The sequence below is a fragment of the Cimex lectularius genome, unplaced genomic scaffold (assembly GCF_000648675.2).
Source record: "Cimex lectularius strain Harlan isolate CLEC.00 unplaced genomic scaffold, Clec_2.1 scaffold247, whole genome shotgun sequence".
NCBI lineage: Eukaryota > Metazoa > Arthropoda > Insecta > Hemiptera > Cimicidae > Cimex > Cimex lectularius.
Window position 1 is genome coordinate 280673 of NW_019393016.1, and position 20748 is coordinate 301420.

The 20748-nt window shown below is 33.8% G+C and overlaps 1 protein-coding gene across 5 annotated transcripts in view; it reads left to right on the forward strand.

The window, feature by feature from the left end:
- Positions 1 to 20748, forward strand: part of LOC106669009 (neuromedin-K receptor-like) — a 101264-nt gene that overhangs the window by 64202 nt on the left and 16314 nt on the right. The gene's annotated exons all lie outside the window — the stretch shown is intronic.

Below are 20748 nucleotides of genomic sequence, written 5' to 3' on the forward strand. Positions count from 1 at the left end.
CCAATTAAAAATGGTATGCGTAGGTTTTATTCAACAATGCGTATTCTCTGTCCAAAAAGTCTTAGAAATAGTTATCAGGCAAATGCATGAAAGAAGCTTTCCTCCATCTTATATAAGAAATATAGTAGAAACCTTAGCCAGGATTCACCAAAATAAAATCTAGACTGGCAAAAGAGATAGTAAAACGATAAAAGGTCGTGAACCAAAATTCCTAAAAGCATTTGTTGAATACCTTTCTATTGAGTCAGGTTTTTAGTTGAGATAAAAATGTCATTTCACGAGCGGGATTCGAACCCACGATTAGGCCGCTGCTCTACCACTTGAGCTATCGTGACATCGATCCACTCGGAAACGAACTTCCCATCTCAACCCCACATTTTGAATTTTCCCTCCTTTTCGCCATTTTTCAAATGTCGTGAAATCTATTTGATTCGGGATCCCGCTCGTGACACTGACTTTTTTATCTCAACTAAAAATTTTAATTAATTAAAAGATATTCATTGGTCAATCGGACCACGAAACTAGTGACTTTCTTGAATGCATTCATGTAAAGTAGACAATATATTTTTGATATAATATATATTTCAAATATGATATGATACCAAGGTAGGGACTGTTGGCAAAATTTTTGACGTGAAAATGATTGAGTGGTGTTTCATGGAAATCGTTAAAGATGAATGTTAAACGAAAAGGGGATCACTTTGACATTTTATGAAAAAACATGTGAAAATCTGATTAATAAAAAACAAAACGTTTTCAAACAAGAACAAACTAAAATACCATATCAGGAATCAAATAAGCTAAAGATGACATTTGACAGATTTATCGTGCGTGTATAAAATTGAAGTTCGGCAGTGGTTTTCTTCTACACAATTTTTACGTTTCGCGATATAGAACATAATGAACAGGGAACATCGTTATGCTAACAAATCCAATTTACTTGATTCGTGCTACAAATTTTTAAAGGAGGGCAGCTGTGGCCGAGTTGGGCGCGTTATTAACATCGGTTCTCGGTTTATCACGTAGTGGGTTCGATTCCCTTTGCCGTTGGTCTTTTCTGACCCTTCATACAAGGGTGAAAAGTACTCGTTGTAAAAACTAAAAATTACTTCTCTTAATCAATAAGTCAAAACGTTGAAATATAAGAAAAGTTTAAAATGTGTAGAGATTAGAGACCGTTAATCGATAGTTATTCAAATATCGTGAGATGCGGTCGGGTGTGATGTAGGTTTCAGAAAAACATTTTTTTTATCGTGCCAACGTTTCGATCTTTTATTGAGATCATCTTCAGAGCCTGGGATTTACAAACAATGTTTACATTTAACAAATACATTTAGGCTGTGGAAAAGTGAATTTATAAAATGCAAAATATAAAGATAAAGAAAATGTTTTTCTGAAACCTACATCACACCCGACCGCATCTCACGATATCTGAATAACTAAAGTTTAAAATGTTGTGATAAATACTAATCCTTCGAATTATCCAACATTGTTTTTATTGTAGCTAGAATGTGTCAGTTATTTGTCCGACAAAAGTAAAATGTATTTTATGACGTCAAACGAATAAATGTACTACTCAGAAAAGAGGCCATTCGTGGAATCTTTCGCAAAAATATCTATTGGATGGCTTTTGAATCCGGCGAATCCGTTTGCCATTTTCCTTGCCCAATTATTTCTTCACAAATCGCTCTCTTCCCACACACGCTTTCAGAGGGTTGTGAAGAACTTTTATTGAGAAAAATACTTCTTCTTTTCTCTTAACAATTTTTAAAAGGGAAAACATTACAGAAAATTAATTTGTGGGATGTGAAGTAAAATTAAACTGGCTTGTTATCATCATTGACGAAACCCTCTCACATTCCCTAATATCGCTTAAGTTCAGAAATATTTTTCACCAAATCCAATTACCTCAATACACCCCGCCAAACATAACAATATTATCAATTCTTACATTCACGGTGATATTAAAAAACGTTAAAAATCCGATCTCATTCTAGTCACTTTTTATTATAAAATACAACCGAATGGGTACAATAGACGCTATTTTAATGATCACTCCTTGTACTGCGTCACGAGTTACAGTTTCAGCTCTGGTAACGAACCTTTTCATCGAGAAATCACATCCATATTTGAGATTAATTGTCCGTTATAATTCGTTTTATAAATTCTTGGGGCAAACATTTGCAATAACATTGGGGCACTGGGGCCTATCATCAATGAAACTGTTTTGGTAAAAGCCTGTATTTAAAAAATTACTAACATTCTGGAATTTTCTTGCAAAAGAGCTGTTTGTTTTGTACTAGAATAAAATCATACATGATGTCCTAGTGACCATATCAAGCTTCCCGTTATAATTATTAAACTTGATATAAAAGTATTAAAATGAAAAGTTTTTAAGCGTAAAAGGTTTTACCAGAAAGATTATTTCTTTTCGAAAGTTGTACTTTTTATTGTATTCGACAAGGAATTACAGCCTCACACGATAAAAGCCTTGTTATACGACTTTTATATAAAGCATCTAGAAAATAAAACATTTCTTTTCTCTAACGGAGTTACATGAGAGCTACCATTAACGAATACATACAGGGAGTCGTTTTTAGATGACTCGGCTGAATTTCTCTTGAACCAATGATACTAAAGAAAAAAGGTCTAGTTTTAAATGTTTACCTTTTTTTGGAGAAAAATTATACAGCGAACCTCAGGCCCAGTTTAACTTCAAAATTTCAAATACATTCCTGTCCATCCTGACACATAATTTTAGGATGAACGTTTTACGATGAAAAAAAAAACGGTGCAATCGGATTTTAAATTGTTCAAAAAATGACAATGTTATCGCAAAAAATGTGAAAAACAGTCATTTGGTTTGCTATTTATTAATTCTGCCTTGAGTAAAGATGCAAAGATTTGCTCTTTTCACTGTACACCGGTGCTCAAAGAGATTGTATTTTTTTTCTTTTTTTTAAATATACAATTTTTACCTCAAAAAGGTAAAGGAACAATCAGTATAAACACTGTAGGAGAACACCAATATAAAAATTTATGTATATATAAAAAAAATTTATATTGGTGTTCTCCTACAGTGTTTATACTGATTGTTCCCTTACCTTTTTGAGGTAAAAATACAGCTCGTGCATTGCCATTCCCGCAAGACCCATTATATTTCTGAATAGGAGCAAATCTAAAAATTGAAGTTAAGTAAAGTAGTGACATACAGTGCAAAAGTGGGGTTAAACCAAAACTAAAATTTGTTATAATTACTGACTCTTAATTACTGATTATTTAAAGAACCAAATTACAATATTTTTGACATATTATCACAAATAAAAATTTCAAGGACTATGTCGGAAGTCGAACCCGCAACCGCTAGCGTAGCAAATGCAATACGAGTCAAACCGTTTAACCACTCAGCCCTTTGTAATGTAGCTAAATATTTATGTTGTAGGTTGCTGGTATAAAAATCTCTCCTTTTATCATGGATATCACCTTAGCTGTATATTAAATGTACATAGGTATTTAAGTAGGTTTATAAAATATAGGTATATAAATAGGTTATTTAGTACAAATATGTATGATATGTATGTAAATGTTTTGCTTACTATCGATCACAACACTGACACCATGGCATACACTGCACTTAGAGGATACATTTATGTAAAACCAACCAACGCTGAATTACCCCCCCCCCCAGTTACTCCTCATATGCCCAAAATGGTTGCAGTAATGTCTTGTATAGAGTTAGTTGAGTTTTGACCGGCAAAACAAATTTCAGCCCTAAATGTGTTTGCGCATATCCAATCTTATGTTATGTTATCTCTGGTGTGGGGATTCCACCTCAGGCTCCGGGCTAGGCATAATCCTAACTATCTGACTGGAATGAAAATCAGTATCTCCTCTTCTTATTATTCAGTGGAGGAATACGGATGTATCATCTGAATGTGGTATTGATGAATGTAGTGGGAAATCAATAATATAAATGGCAGGTTGGGTGGGACCAAAAAATTCTCCCTTGTAAGACACCGCCACTCTGAAGCAGCGGTCAGTTAAACAGGATTCAAGGATAAGGTGAAAAGTAGATCATAGGAAGCTAGAATGTACAAAACGAATTTTTTTTTTCAAATAAATTTGATTGCTTCTCAATAAAGAAAATTAGTGTGTCAAATTGGCAAAAAGAGTGTCTTATTTTCAGGGATGAATTATTAGTAAAAAGTCCAATTTTGCCAAACGCTCAATGTAATTTCCTTTCTGTGAGTCGTTTTTCGCATTGTCGTCAGGTATAACTTACAGCCACTTATCTAACTGTCAATATTTTCTTAACGAAATGTACTTTCTTGTATTATTGGATTCTGAAAACGCTTTTTTTTACTTTTAATGTACTACCCCGACAATCGATATTGATACATTACAAAGTTCGACTTATGGAAGGATAGGATGCTATTCTAGGATGCTTAAAAATAATTTTTTTAAATCAAGTAATATAGGATTTAAATATCTTTTTTCTGAGTATGTTTGCTTTGACCAAGGTGGTTCAAATTAGTTTCTTCCTCGCATATTACGCAACTTTCTGTTATTTTACAAAAATAAAACGAAATTAGCAGATAAAAAAATTAAAAATCTACTGCTATAAATTGTAAAATTTATAATCTAAAATTGACAATGTCAGCTATATTTATAGCCTTCAAAATTTAGATATCGAACCCCTGTAGGATATCTTCTATCAATAAAATTTCGGAAAATTTGAATTTATTTTGTATGTTATATCATAAAACTGCTAATTGACGACTAAGATAGAATTTAAAAAAAAAATGTTCATCCTTTATTGGGAAATTCAACAGTAAATATGCTGTAAGACTTAGAAGGCATTAAACATAAAGGTCATCGAACATTTAGTGCTTCTGCTCTAATTTTCCTTCTCTAGTGAGGCACTAATTTGCTCCTATTGGCGACAAAATGTTAAGACCTGCCAAAATCTGAAGCAAGTCTAAACCCTAATAGTCAAAGCTACTGTTTAACTTTGAGTACATCGGGTTTTTAAAATTTATTCCCTTTTTAGTACATTTTATATGTTGAAGACTATGCAGGGTCAACTTTTCTTTTCGTATTTAAGTGACCTGTTCAACAAAAGAATAGCAATATATTCGGACAGCCAGGCAGCATTAAAAGCAACTATCTCCTGGTAACTAAAGTCCAGAGTCTTTTCGGCCAGCATGAATTGAAGCCCTGTTATACATTGGGAACAACCTTTATATAAGGCATTGGTTGAGATAAAAAACAGTGTCACGAGCGGGATTCGAACCCACGACCTTCGGCTAAATACGCCGCTGTTCTGCCACTTTAGCAATCGTGACTTCGATCCACTGGGACACCAACTTCCCATTCCAACCCCACCTTTCGAATTTTCCCTCCTTTTTGCCATTTTTCAGTTCTTCAATTGGGAAGGCGTGGGTTCGAATACCGCTCGTGACAATGACTTTTTTATCTCAACCCATACATTACATAAAGATTAATTAATTGACAAATATTAAGGTTGCGAAAAATATTATATCGTCGATTATTATTTAATTACTATTATAGATTTTTGGTTGATGTACTATAATTTATCATGTGAAGAAGTTATTTTTATGAACATCACAACTTATTTTTCTTTTAAATTTTTATTGCTAATTGTATTATTGTTATCTATTATTATTATTATCTCAACCTTATATAAAGATTAATTAATTGAAAAACGTTATTCGGTCAATCGGACCACGTAATCTAATGAATTGGGAACAACATTACCCTTGTTTTGATATCTGTGCTTAGAAATTAGGGGAGGGACCGCGAAGAGACCGATAATTTGCCCAAGAAAAATTCAACGAGGGCACAAAATCGGCCCTGAACTGTTTTGCAGCATGCTAAATTATTTATTTCTATTTATTTACCAAAGGTACATTGGTCAAATTACAATTGCCTAAATGTAAATCCATCTGAATGCATAAAGAATAATCACTCGGTTCAATGGAATTGAATTCCAAAAGAGAGACATGCAAACAAGTCCATCAAACAATCATAGCTGTAGCTAAAAGTATAACAATTAAACCTAGGAGTGCTAGGACTTGACCGAAGCATGGCTCCTAAGTAGACACTGCAGAATCCGGAGGCATATACCTATACAGACTCTGAGCAGCAGAAACAACCCTGTGCAGATATGGCCAGGAAAAAAAACATAACATTTGTTGGTAGTGAGTCCTATCCCCTTAAAAAGCTTTGGGATTTGATAAAAAGCCCTAAACTAACGAACAGGTGGAAATTGAAGTTGAAAAATTAAACAACTTGTTCTGACCTTAACCCTAAATTTAATTATTATTATATATATTACCTCATATTTATTAGATGTAATTACTGTATTAAATTCATTTGTAACCCTATTTATCATATCATTCCTTTCTGTTGGGTGACCTACAGGCAACTCATAATGCTTAAACAATTTAATTAATCGATTTTTTTTACACTTCCCTCGTACTTAACAAATACCACTATTTTGTTTATTTATTCAGTTTTAATCTTGAATTTTTGTGCTTCGTGCTTAATTTAATCTGTCGACTCAGGGAATTGAGATATCAAACGTACTGATGACTCAGTTAAAGGGGTCTTGTTGTATATCCAATAAGTTGTTTAGAAATGATTAAAACTGCCTTGAAGCAACTTCAGTCGAATTATACCCAAAATAAGTCAGCGACTTCCGAATTTAGGAACGATTGCCTTTCATATCGCTGTCATTCGGATAAATTATAATAACTGCTATTGAACTGAATTTTCCCATTTTAGGTATAATTCTAATAAACTAACTTAATTATAAAATTTATATTTTCAATATTTAGTTACTATATTTGAAACTTACTTGATACTCAATAAGTAAAAATTAATAGTATTAGTAATAGAGACAGTTTTATATATACAGTCATAATAAATAAAGAAAGCTTTTGTTTAAATAAAGCGTCTGTTCTATAGTAATTAGTTTTAAAACACAAAAACCGTACGAGAATGATTCTTAATTCTCTGTAACCGTACAACCATTTAACCACTTGGCTCAATCTTTTGGTATCATTAACATTGATTTGCTTAAATTGCTCTTTCTAAGTACAATTTTGTTTTTCGAACGCCGAGTCGTTCTTCTTTTCTTTTCTTTTTATTTTATCTTTATGACAAGGCACAAGTGCCGTCATACAGTTTTACGGCGGGATTACCTTGTCGATCGTTTTATAGCCTCTTCAATATCGGAGAAGAGGAAGTGATTTGATAATCTTTATAAAACGCTACAGACTGTTCAAAAATTTTATGAATTTTTTTTCATTTTTCATATTTACTATAATAACGGTTTACACGGTTTTCCATTCTCTAATTCCTTTAGGAATAATTGCAGTTTAAAATTTTTTATCAGTATACTTTTTAATATTAACACACAAAGACAAAAACTGGAAACAGGACGTATTTTTTTTAATTTCAAACTGTAATTTAGTTTTGGGGAATTTTATTTCAAATTAACCACAATTAAATCATTTTTATTAAAACTCAGGAATTTTTTATCTCGTTTAATTTGGTTTACATTGAAATAAATATGTTGTAGGGATAGGGAGAAGAGAGGCGGCCACAAGGCCTGCTGCACCTCCATCTAAATAGATCTATTGTGCTTCTCTGCTATTTATAACTCACCGGCCAGCTTCAGCTTATTAACCAGCCTCCACGGTTTTGCCAGCAGTTCCTTAGTATAGGATCTTGCTTGTGGTTTTTCTTGTCCTAGTTGCAAGAACCTGCACCGACAAAGACCTTCACAGAAACATAAAATGTGTTCTGCAGTCTCCTCCTCTTCCTGGCAGTATCTGCCCAGTGTTTCTTCTGTCTGCACTCCTCTCCGGTGCATGTGCTTTCTTAAGTGGGAGTGCCTGTTAGAAATCCAACCAGATCCTGGTTCTTAATAGAGATGGTGAATGATGGAGTGAGTGCACTGTTCAATCCTTTTTAAAAAAAGATAGTTCCTACTCACAGTAAGTATGCTTACTGTGAATCCTTGTTCGGTTGCGGTTGCCTTCCAGTAATTCTTTTGTAAGTTTTGCGGATGGTCCTTCTATGAACTTCTTCGCGTGCCTTAAATATGTGGTATTGTTCCACCAGGTTATGGATTAATTACGGATCCATTTTAAGATGTATCCTCTTAAGTGGCAGGCTAAGCCGCAGTAGGGCTCTGGGCCAAGATGTCCATGTTGGCTCCCTTTTTGGCCAACATGTCAATCTTTTCGTTGCCTCTATGCCCCGAATGTCCAGGGACCCATGCTAGGGTCAGGTCATTAGTGTCGCTGACTTCCGTCAGGGCCTCCATGGATTTCCAAACACTCTTTACCTTCGCTTCGCATGAGGCTAAGGCCCTGAGAGCTGCCTGGCTGTCACAGAAAATGGTCCTATTCCGAGAATGTATTCCTAGCCTTTTTATTTCTCTGGCGCATTGTTCAATCCCTGATTTCAGACTGGAAAACTGTATCCCAATTGCCTAGGTTTAACGTCAATTCGGTCTTGGGGTTCATCCCAAAAACCCCAGCTCCTGTACCCTTGTCGGTTTTGGAGCCAGTAGGAATTATGTTGTAATTATTATAATGATAAAAATATTTTTAGTTTGAAATAAATAACAAATTACGAAGGTCGGACTTTAAACTTTGAGTGTATAATAAAATAGTCAGTGTATAGTAATAAGGCATAATATAATGATACACACTAGTAGTGTATATTATACGCTATTTTGTTAACCAACATTGGCACCAGACGAATATTTTTATGAAAAAGAAAAATGAAGGGAAAAAGAAAGTGAAAGTTGTACAGTAAATTGGGCTGAAATTATTATCGTTTCTTTGACGATGAGATATTACTTTGCGGATAGGGTCAAATTGAAAGAAGATCCATTACGTCGGACATGCTTTATCGCTGTGGGTTATTATAAAAAAAATTACCCCCTTTAAATACACATGGTATTTTCTAAGGAAGCCTTTGTGAGATCGAATCGGGCATAATTAGTCTAGTCTTTTCGCGTGTTTTCATCAAGGTTTAAAGCTTTGAATTAATTCTAGTTAAATATCAAAAGAATTTATTAGCAGACTTTCTTTGAAGGAGTTTAATCGTTTTTATTGGAAGAAAGCAAATAAAGAAATGATCGGTTTTATAGATTTTAAAAACGTGTCTATCAACATATTTTTTTAATATTTTAGAATTATTAAATAATTAATTATATCCAAAGTCATCCTTGCCATTTGCGCGGGTATTTATACTCTATTTCTAATATAGAGATATAAAAAGATAGTCAAAGATTTTGTGTACATATATCGAGAGAGAGAGAGAGAGAGAGAGAGAGAGAGAGAGAGAGAGAGAGAGAGAGCGAGAGAGGGAGAGAGAGAGAGAGCGAGAGCAAGACAGAAAAAAGATATATATTATACTGTATTATATATAAGACAATAAAAATGTACACTTTTTATCTGCTCTTTTTTTCTTTTTTCTGTCTTCCTTTCTCTCTCTCTCTCTCTCTCTCTCTCTCTCTCTCTCTCTATTTCTATATATCTCTGTTTAATCTTGCTATATTCTATCCATCTATTGATTTATCGATCTGTTTATCTACATATCTATCGTTCAGGTACCGGTTTATCTATGAAACTATATACAGACAAATCAACCTACTTACCCACCTATCTATCTTACTATCTATCTCTGAATAGATCTACCTATATAGCTTTACAAGGTTAGCTTACTTTATAAGCTAAGTGTAAGTGTTATATTTATATTTATTAGGTTTCATGGCCCGCTTGACCAAATAAATTCTTTTCAATTATTTAATCTTTACTTAAGGTTTTAGTTGAGATGAAAAAGCTAGTTTCACGAGCGGGATTCGGACGTCCTTCGTCTAAAACGCCGCTGCTCTACCACTTGAGCTACACCGATGGACAATTTAACACAACATTCAATTTATTTACTTACAAATATAAATCCATTGATTTCTACGTTTATTTCAATTACCTCGGCGCTATCGTAGTCACAATAAGATGATTAAACGTAAATAAAATACCATTGGAGTGCCATCACACTATTATCACAATAAACTTTTTAAGAGTTTGATAGATTTATTTTGTGTTTATAGTTTTTGCTAGTGTATATCTAGCTTTGCTAGAGTTGGTTACTTGGAGTACTCTTTTGTGCCATTGCGCAATACTTTCCTGAATAAATAAGAAAATAATTTACATTGTGAACTTGTTCAAAAATTTGATTGAAAATACATTTTGTCATTTATTGTAACGATTGCATTTCAAATATACTCAGTTCATGTCAAGGTTATTATGTTGTCCGTAACATAACATTTTTAGATTCCCAGCGTCAGAAAGTGCCACATCTACGTTGCTTACGTATAAGTCGTGAAATCCTACAAATTTAAAGTCATTTAGGCCACAATCCTTGTACAATAGTTTCAAAAGGCCAAGCTTCATTCTTACAAGATCAGTGTCGGAGGATGAAAAAGGGTTTGTGTGCATAAAAATACAACTGAGAAAGCGAAAAGATACTAGATTTTACCCAAAGATTCTGTTTCTTATTACTTAAGAAAGGGTGATTTTCATGAAATTAAAAAAATATAATTTTCGTTGCAGGGAATTGGTTTAATACTTATTTTCATAACGGCCTCAACATTACCGAATGAATGTTCTGGTCAATGTGGAATTATTCAACCAATTATATTTATATTGAATTATATCATTTCACATCTAGAGACCGTCCAAGTTAGTCCAATAAGTTGAACAATACTTCATACTAATGTTTGATTGTATTATTTGTACTTTTTTCATTTTAACTACAATGATGGACAAATTTAACACACCACTCAATTTATTTAGTTTGAAATGTAATTTATTTACTTTCTACATTAGTTACAGGTAATTAATTAGGAGATGTAACCAAAATAAATAGTAAATAATGCTTTGTTTATTTTCTTTATTTACTTTGTAATTAAGTAATTGTAATTACTGATTTATCTTATTTGAACAAAAATTAGCATTTTCCCCCTTCCATTCTGCTAAGCCTAAAGATCGCTTTCATTTAATATTTTTCCTTCGTAGATTTCATCTGATATATTTTTATTCTAGAACCGTTTTTAATAGCCCAAATCAGGCATTTCAGTGAGTATGACATTATTAGACTGTGTCAGGGTCTTAACATTATTAGCGGAAAGACACAGTCAGCGCAAAATCGCCAGGAAATTGAGTGTAAATTTCTCTACATTACGAAATGTTCTTCGGCGCTTCAGACAAAACAGGTCTTCACGCTAGAAGGGCAGAACAGGGTCGACCTAGGTCTACAGAAGAGAGTGACGATAGATTCATCTGTCATCAGGCTCTATGAAACCGCAGCATCACGGAAAATAAGATAAGAAATATGATAAGACAAGTCCTAAATGCTCCGATTTCCTCCAGGACTGTAAGAAGAAGGCTCGATGAAAATAACATTAGGGCTCGGCATCGGTTCATGGAACTCTTCGTACCACAGCTATGAAAGTGGCCAGGCTTCAATTTGCATGGAAAATTGGGGACGAGTGTTCTACGGTTGAGGTGAGAGTCGGCCTTCTTCACATGGGCGTAATTTCATATGAAGACGCTGAGGAGAAAGGTACCCCCCTGCTGTATGGTTCCTCATGTGGCATTATGTTCCGGGGTGGCATTTCCTTGGTTGTTGTGCAAGGAAGATCTATAACTTCAAGAGGTACTTACAAGATATAATCGAAAAACATGTAGTGCCATTTGCCCCCACATCAGTGAGAGATTCTTGCTAATGCAGGATAATGCTAGGCCTCGTAGAGCACGTATTGATGACTACATAAATGCAATTGGAACTGACTGCTTGGTGTGGCCAGCTCTTAGTCCAGATTTGAACCCAATCGACCACATTTGGGACCAAGTGAACAGTACAACGGCGAAACACAGATAACACCCTGGAAGAATTGAAAATGGCTTTTCTGCATAAATGTGAAAGAAGTCCTTAGGATTTTTCGAAAATATTTTACAGGGACTGCAAAAGGGTTTAACTGATGTGATTCGTGCCAGAGGTGGAAATACGAGGGCAGCAAAAAGTTTTTTTAGAATTTTTATTTACTTATATTTTATTTTCGCTCTTTTCCCAATAATTATTTTGTTTATAATTAGGCAATAATTGTTTTATTTTTAAACGTCTTGCTTTAACGTCCAAAACTATTTTGCAATTTGTAATGCAAATATCTGAATAAACTTAAATACATTAACATTTAAGGATATTGCGTTAATTTTGTTCATCAGTGTATTTTAATTATAGAAAGACGAGTAACGAACCACATTTTTCATCATCAATTAAAACTTTTTTTATGTTTTTAAATAATGAAAAACATTTTGAAAAAAAAATAAAAACAACAAGCATCTATCTTACTGCCATTTATCAACACCTAACTGTTACAAATTCGCACACGTTACTAAGCTTTAGTGGATTATGAGGATAATGTCATAAAACAATTAATGTTGTAAACGTGTCCTTGCATGGTTTTCAAACACTCCGACCTCAACGTCATTTAAAGCTACAATCATTAACACAGATGTGTGTGCTGTCTATAAACGGAAATTCCATAAAACATAATTTCATTTTCCCCTTTAGGCGTTATCGGCTGTAAAATGTTTGGTGTTGGAAACAATCTACATAGGGAAACCAGTTTTTGTTTTTCCCTACAATTATCTTGTTTTGCTTCAATTTATCTTTAATATATTATTTTATTACAGCATATGTTTGTTATTTTTATAATAATAAAAAAACTACCCTCATTTATTTCTTTTACACGCATTATACTGAAACTTTTAAGCAAAATTGTAAATAATGAGAAAAGAGAAAATAATTTGCAATATTAAAATCCTAACGCTAAAAAAAGCAACAATCAAACTTATTGACTTTTTTCTTATTTCTTTACCTATGTTCCCCATTTATCGGGATTAATTGTGGGCAACGCTAAATGTTTCCTGTCAGCCGATGATAATAACCGACTGAAAAATTGAATTAATATCGTTCCTTAGATCAAATTTTGCTAAATTGCGATTGGGTGTTTAATTTATATAGATGTAGTTCAGTAAAGATTAAAAATGGCCTATACAGGGTGACTGGCGATAAGTGTCGAAATTTCAGGAGGTGTTTCTACTCACTATATGCAACAAAAAACTTCTTATCAACCCCTATCCAAGTTTCAACGGTAAAGAAGTAATTTCAGGTTTTGGTTTTTTCCGTCTTAATTCACTAAATTGCTTATAAACTTTAGAATACTGTTTGTGCCATCTGAAACAACGTTAAATTTGCTATAAGCAAATCTATTGACATTGCAGAATTGATGAAAAAATTCTACACGAAAAATTCAGAAAAATCATAAATGTTAAAATTTTGATTTTTTTTTAATGTTGGATTCGTAACTGTTAATAACTACAAACTCCTGGAGCTTTGCAAATTCCCTCTCCATTTAATTAGTTTCCAGCGGTACAGCCAACTTTTTCGATTTCGCTTCTGAAAGGTCAAAAATTTTACATTGTTCGATGAACGAGGAGGGGCACGCCCAATTTTTCAATTTTATAGTTCGATTCAATCAGTTTGCTGATAGATGAGGGAAACCGATCCTTTCACTCGAAGAACGAGGGAAGATAATCAGCGAGTTGGTGTAGGAAATTTCCTCATCTACACCAATTCGATGATTGTCTTCCCTTGTTGTTCGAGTGAAAGAACCAGTTTTCCCCAGCCTCTGATGAAGTTGTTGAAAAGTGAGATCTCCTAGAACGTCTCGTTGTGAAAAGCAAGCTTGATATTTCTTCCTCCAGCAGTAGCACTAACCGTAAATGAAATGCATACCAGGCAGATGTTCATTGGGAAACAAAGACATAATTTAAATCACCAACCTGAGGAGGTTGCCAGATGATTACGTAAAACAAACTTATTGAATCGAACTATAAAAGAACTGACACGAAACTCAAGAGCCAGACGGATTTTCTGGACAATTTGGCGTGCCCCCCTTCATCGATACAAGTTTTTCCAACAAAATGCAAAATTTTTGGGCTCTTCAGAAGCTAATTGAATGGAAAACATTAAGAATGGAGAGGGAATTTGCAAAGCTCCAGGAGTTTGTAGTTATTAACAATCCAACATTTAAAAAAAATTCCAAATTTCAACATTTATGTTTTTTCTGAATTTTTCGTGCAGAATTTTTTTATCAATTCGGCAATATAAATAGGTTTCCTTACAGCAAATTTAACGTTGTTTCAGCTGGCACAAACTAGTCAGTAATTCTGAACTTTATAAGCAATTTAATCACTCTAAGACGGAAAACAAACAAAACCTTAAATTACTTTTGTACTGTTGAAATTTGGACAGGGGTTTATAAGAAGATTTTTGTTCCATAATACCACCATACGGTGAGTAGAAACACCTCCTGAAATTTTCGACACTTATCGCCAGTAACCCGGTATACATGTTTTTCTTAGGTACTCCACACATTTCAATGCAATTATTTATTGACATGACAAATAAAGAGAATGAAATAAGTAATCCATATATGTTTAGCTGTCAAAATTGACCATATTAATTATTTCATATGGTTCATTCCAAGTATTATTGTTGTCGAAGGTCCTGGTTAAGATGAAAAAATTAGCCTCACGAGAGGAATTCGAACCCACGAACCGAAGGTGATAGCTCTGCTCGAAAAAGTTAGGGTCATTCTGCATCTCGACCAAGACCATAGATAAAAAGAATAATTGATTGTAATAAGTGATAATAAAACCAAAATGGTATTAATCTTAACGACAGGTCACTCTTCTCATAGAGTCTTTGTTTTTACTTATTTTTTTCCTTGACTCATTCCGATGTTAATCAAACCTTTTTTGCATTCAGTATTTCAGTCTGTTCTTAATTATATTCGTAAGGGGGTGTCATTTCTCAATGTTTACGCCTTTGCATAAATATTCGTACCGTCCAATTGGCATAATTAACGCGCTTCTTGCTTTAAGCAAAAACTCAACTCTCCAACCAGGGTTTTAGTGAATAAATAGTGAAATAAATATTTATTTGACATTAAAATTGAAACGAAGCACCAACTTGCTTACTTGTAAAGACCATTCTGGTAGTGTAAAATTGGCATTTAATTTAGCACCTTCTTTTTTCAAACAGTTTTATTTTAAAAATTATGTAGTTTTATAATCTAATTATGAAATTAAGTTAAACAAATAATTATTTATCTAATTTATTTTTCATTTCATTTTCTCTCTAGAATTAATTTTATTTTATTTTATTTTATTAGCGAGATTTCCTTATTACGTAAGACGTTCTTTACACCTCTAGATTAAAATTTTGAACGTAAAGTTTATTATTAAAACGTATAAACAGGAAGAAATTTTTCAAAAATTGGAAAAATCAACACCATATTGTGAGACAAACATTTCTAGATCCAGCTCAATTTGTCATACTTATTTCTAAATTTTTACAAATTGACATGAGGTTGGGAGTTTCACTGTTTCTGTGACCTAATACCTGATTACATATACAAATCTACACAAGATCGATCCATCCCTTAACACTTATTTCTAAATGAACGAATAATATTTTCGTACAAATTTTTCCTTATGTTCTATCCTGTTTTGACTATTCTCTGGTGTATTTTTTATAGCGACCAATCAGATTTGTTGACCAATTATGAATTAATTATTTTTTTTAAGGTAAGACTAAGTTTGTATTTTACAATCTTCAGCATTCGTCATTTGATCAATACATTTATATTTTTATTTGTGATGTTAAAATCAGTGTGTGAAGACGACCTGGCCAGGATACGAAGCCGTCTGCTTTATGCCGACACCCATCGACGATATTCCCATCACATACCGATATTAACATCACAATTACAATTCAAAGGTCATGTAAAGTTACATATATTTTTATGTTACAAATCTTATTAGAAACTACCAAATTTTGTATCTTACATTTTCGAATCAGAAAACACTCGCTACTTTTCAATTTGAAAAAATTTAATCGTAAATGAACTGGTCCGTTTAGCGGCGTCGTCTCGGGTCGGGGGCTTCTCACTACCTCGCTCTCGGCTTGCTGTGGGTACTCTCATACGAGCTAAGGGAAGCAAGCAAACCACACAAAACACTCTCACTGACATAAGAACACCAACATTACACACCCTAGGGTTACCGCCTCTAGATCCTCTTTTCCTAGTCTCGCAACCTGGGCAAAATCCTCAGGCGAGTGGCCTTTGGGTGAAGCGAGGAGTGCCCTCCCAAACAGGTGCTAGCGCTCAGACGTGGGTGGATCAACACTCTCCACAGCCGAAAAATGAAGTTCAAAATATATAAGAAAGGCCAAGGCCAGGTGCAGGTGGAGAAAGTGGTGAAGACTGTCATGGGGGTCTGCAAGAAGCGGCCCTCCAATCCCATAAGGAACCGTGGCACTGCTGATGGAGAAAGATACACCGCGACCGGCATTTTGTCAGATCCCACAGCTTTCTCAAGAACTCTCAGTATCCATCAGAACCAGGGTTACAAAGCCTTCGCTACTATCAAAAGACATGTTCACTGTCTCTTCTTCTTTCTGGCAATGTGCCCACGTTTGTGTACAGTCCGGGTCTCTTGCATATATCTCTGAAGTGTCCAGTTAGCAGTCCAACTATCATTCTAGTTCTACCACGTCCTAGATTTACTAGTTCTGTCGTTAGTATCTGTGTTAGTCCTTTGATCAACTTTTTCGCATTCCTCTATCCTGGGCTATTTTGCCATTGAACGAAGGACTTACTTTTAATCCATTATCTGATGAATCCATATTTTTGGCAGTTTGGTATATTACAAAAGGAACCAAGGATCCTGTTCCAATAAGTGTCCTCAAATACCTTCCATGGCCAAATTATCAGCCCACTCTCTTGTGTACCCTGGTACCAGGCAAAAGAGTAATTTTGTATTTTTATTTGTTTTATTCACTTCTGGGCATATGACTTTTCAGTGGGCTGATGTAATCCAGTGTCTGTGCTTTCCTCTTTCCTCTACCCTTTCGCCTAACATTAGCCTATTTTACAACCGGAACAATTGGCATTTCGCTTTCTCTACATCGTCCTCTTTTTTTATATAAATTTTAAATTAAAATTTGAATTTAGGTCTTCTGACACCAAAGTAAGGGGACATATATAGCTTTTTCAGCTCTATCAGGGACTTATCGTCCATGTCCATTCCATAATTGTCCTTTCTCCGTATGCACACTATGCACGGAGTTTAGTTGACAAGCGCGTTGGTTGGGCAGCTGTCTTAAGGAAGTTTTGGTCTCAATGTACTCACTCCTTTCTTAAGTAGGGCCGATAGTCGGGCATAAAACACCTTTTCAGCTGAGATATTAGCTATCCCCTCAAGGGAGTTAGTCTTCATGACTTTGGTCGATGGAACCCTCACTACTACCCGAACTGTAATAGGTTTGTTTTTGTTGGTGGTTGTTACTTTTCATTCGGTACATACATCCGGTTCCCACTAGAAACTAGAGAGTGCTTCATGGACGTAGGGGGAGGATTTGGGATTTACGTAAGAGTTTTATCCAGCTAGGATATTTCTGGGTATTTATTGTTCCTGCAACCATAATTGTTGGTAAGACCGGGAGAAAAAAAAATTGCTGCCCTAAACTTAACTACGATTAAATTACTTTTCATAAAACTTCAACTAATATTTTTTTAAAATTTCTTTGAGTGGTCTGTGACTGATGAACCTGTGATTTGGACTGATCATTTTTGTCTGTCTATCCTCGCGGGGTGGTCAATCTAGTTGGATAGAAATTGAAGTCGGCGAAATTAACGCCCAAATTAGCACACGCCTAGGCGCATCATACATACAAATACAGTATTCAAATATGTTGAAATTGCAACTAACCAACACATTCGTTACCAATTGAATTTATAGATTATAATTATTCACGAAGATGGATAAGTTGGATCTGTTCAGCGATAATTTCCCAGTTATTTCCAAAATCTGATCAATTCAGTTGACGGCGATATTAATCCCAAGGGATTTCCCAACTAACTTGGTCCAAAATTGGGCACCGGCACTGGTGTTAAGATGTCCGATGCCATTAGTCGGAGTCAAATAGAGGCCCGGAAAGGCGCAGGTCATTTGTGTCCCAAACTGCCCCTAAATTATTATGATCGATCGCCTTGTTTGGGGAATAGAGCGTTAAGCGGGAATCTGGTGGTACGTCTTTGCACAAAACAAAAACATCGTTAGTTATCTGACATACTTTAATTAGCGTGTATTTTGAATCCTAAAAGGATAGAAAGAAAATTGGCAAGAAATGAAAAACAATGTTCTTCATTACCATAGTAAAATATCCGTTAAAAAGAAAAGTTTTAAAATTACAATTTACTGTAGGTTTATTTTATTTTCTAGTTAGATAATATAGTGATCCCATTATCGCTGCATTGATAATTATAAATAAATCCCAGTAGCCAAGAAATTATTAGCAGGAACGAGAGGAAGAAAGAAAGAAAGAAAGAAAGAAAGAGAGAGATAATGAATGAAAGAAAGTCGTTTTATTTAATATATTTATATTACTGATGCATACGATCACAATAACTATTTGGTATATTAATTCGTGTTGATCACCAAACCTAATACACGTATGCTGATATCTACAATAAATTTTGGTGTGCCTGACGCATGAAACCGTATTCATTGCATTATTTTTCTCTGCCTGAAAAGCTCTTTCAATCTTAATTTTTGTGTATAAAAGCATCGCGATTCAGATTTTTTCGTTGTATGTATTTCGGTCTAACATGTTGAATGTTGTCGGAATTAGAAATACCGACCACTTTTTCACTCACGAACACTCTAGATCAAAGTATGTCGTGAAGAAGAAAGCAAATTCAGTTGTTACTGCAAAGTAACAAGGTAGTTTAAGGTCATCCTCAGGACAAACAATCTGATTGGCGTATTTAAGTTTTTTTTTACAGGCGAACTCAAATTTCTTTGAAGACGAACACAGTAGAAACATTGCCAAGGACTGTAACATTATTGAGTTATTGTCTTGGTCAGTGTTTCAAGTAAATTTGCGATCTGTAGGCATATTTAAGATTGTTTTGCCCTGATGATGACCTTAAAATACGTCGAAATCTTGACAGTAACAAATTAACCATTGAATTTGCTTTCTTCTTCAAGACTATACCTTGATGGACTTTGTTCGCACTGGGCGTATTCCAACAAAGACAGACGTAGTGATAAGCGAATTCACAACGTGGATCGAAGTTATATATAATTTTAATTTAAAAAAATTTAACCAAAATCCGATGATTAAATAAAGTATATCTTTGATATTAGTAGTTATCAACATTAACATTTTATTTTAAAAGACCATCATGATCACAAAATCACAAATCTATTAGCAAGAAGAAGATTAGAAAGAAATGGAATTATATTTAACTAGACAAGAGGGAAATACTGAAATTATCACATTCAAAACTATCTAGTTTTTATATATGCCAACTCTTGATTTATAGGTAATTTATCAATATTTAAATTTTCAAGATAGTGATCCAGTTTTAATTGTTATTTTTAAAATAAAAACATTATTTGAGGTTGACAGGTATTAAAGGCAGAGAGGAAAATAAGTTTTCCAATATATTTTTGAAGTAATCTAATATCTTCTTTCATAAAGTTTCTTTAGGAAATCTTTAGAAACGTAATATTGATGATGTTTTTTCCTTATTAAAAAAAAGTTAATATAAACGAGAGGCAATGTAAATAACAAGTTTAGAAAAAAATTGTTATTTACTTTGTTCAATGTTATTAAATTTACTTTGATTGATTAATTAACTTAGCTTGATTTTTTTATCGATTATCATTACAAATTAATAATACAGATTTCATTAATATCCTATAAATTAACTGTGTTGTACACTCTTTTTTTGTCGATTATCATTACAAATTAATAATACAGATTTCATTAATATCCTAAAATTAACTGTTTTGTACGCTCTTATTTTTTGCGATCTATTGCTAATTAAAACAGGATTAAGTTTCCTTTTAATAGTTCCACCCTTTGACGATTTCATTTTTTTATTTTTACGGCTGTGACAGTTTTACGTTTGTCAGGAAAACTATAAATTTTATGTTTATTCATCGAAAACACAGTCCGGCCACTATTGGATTAACAGTAGCTAGTGGACATTCTCCAATTTAAATTTTATCTACCATCCAGATTGTCCTAAAGTCAACATGAATAATTCAACGTTAGTGCCGACGAGTAATTTTAAGCCGAGTTATTTTAACGTCCGACTTGAACGGTTTGTCATCCTCCAAACATGGACAGAGAACAAAATTTAACACTTAACAATATGTACAAAATATTGAAGTTGGAAATAAAACGAAAAATTTCTATATAGACATTATTGTGGTTTACTAATCTATTCCAACACAAGCCAAAGAAAAATCGCCAAACCGTGCCAGTACAATATAATATGGTGTATCTAACGAATATCAACTAGGTTTTGTTTAAAAATTCATGAACCTACAAACATATTTTTAAACGAATAAATTTAGTTTTCGGTACATAGAAATTGATTGAATATAAAAAATATTTTTTGCATTGTATAAATTCACTTTTTTCCACATCCAACATGTATTTGTTAAATTTAAACAATGTTTGTAAATCCCAAGCCCTGAAGATGATCTCAATAAA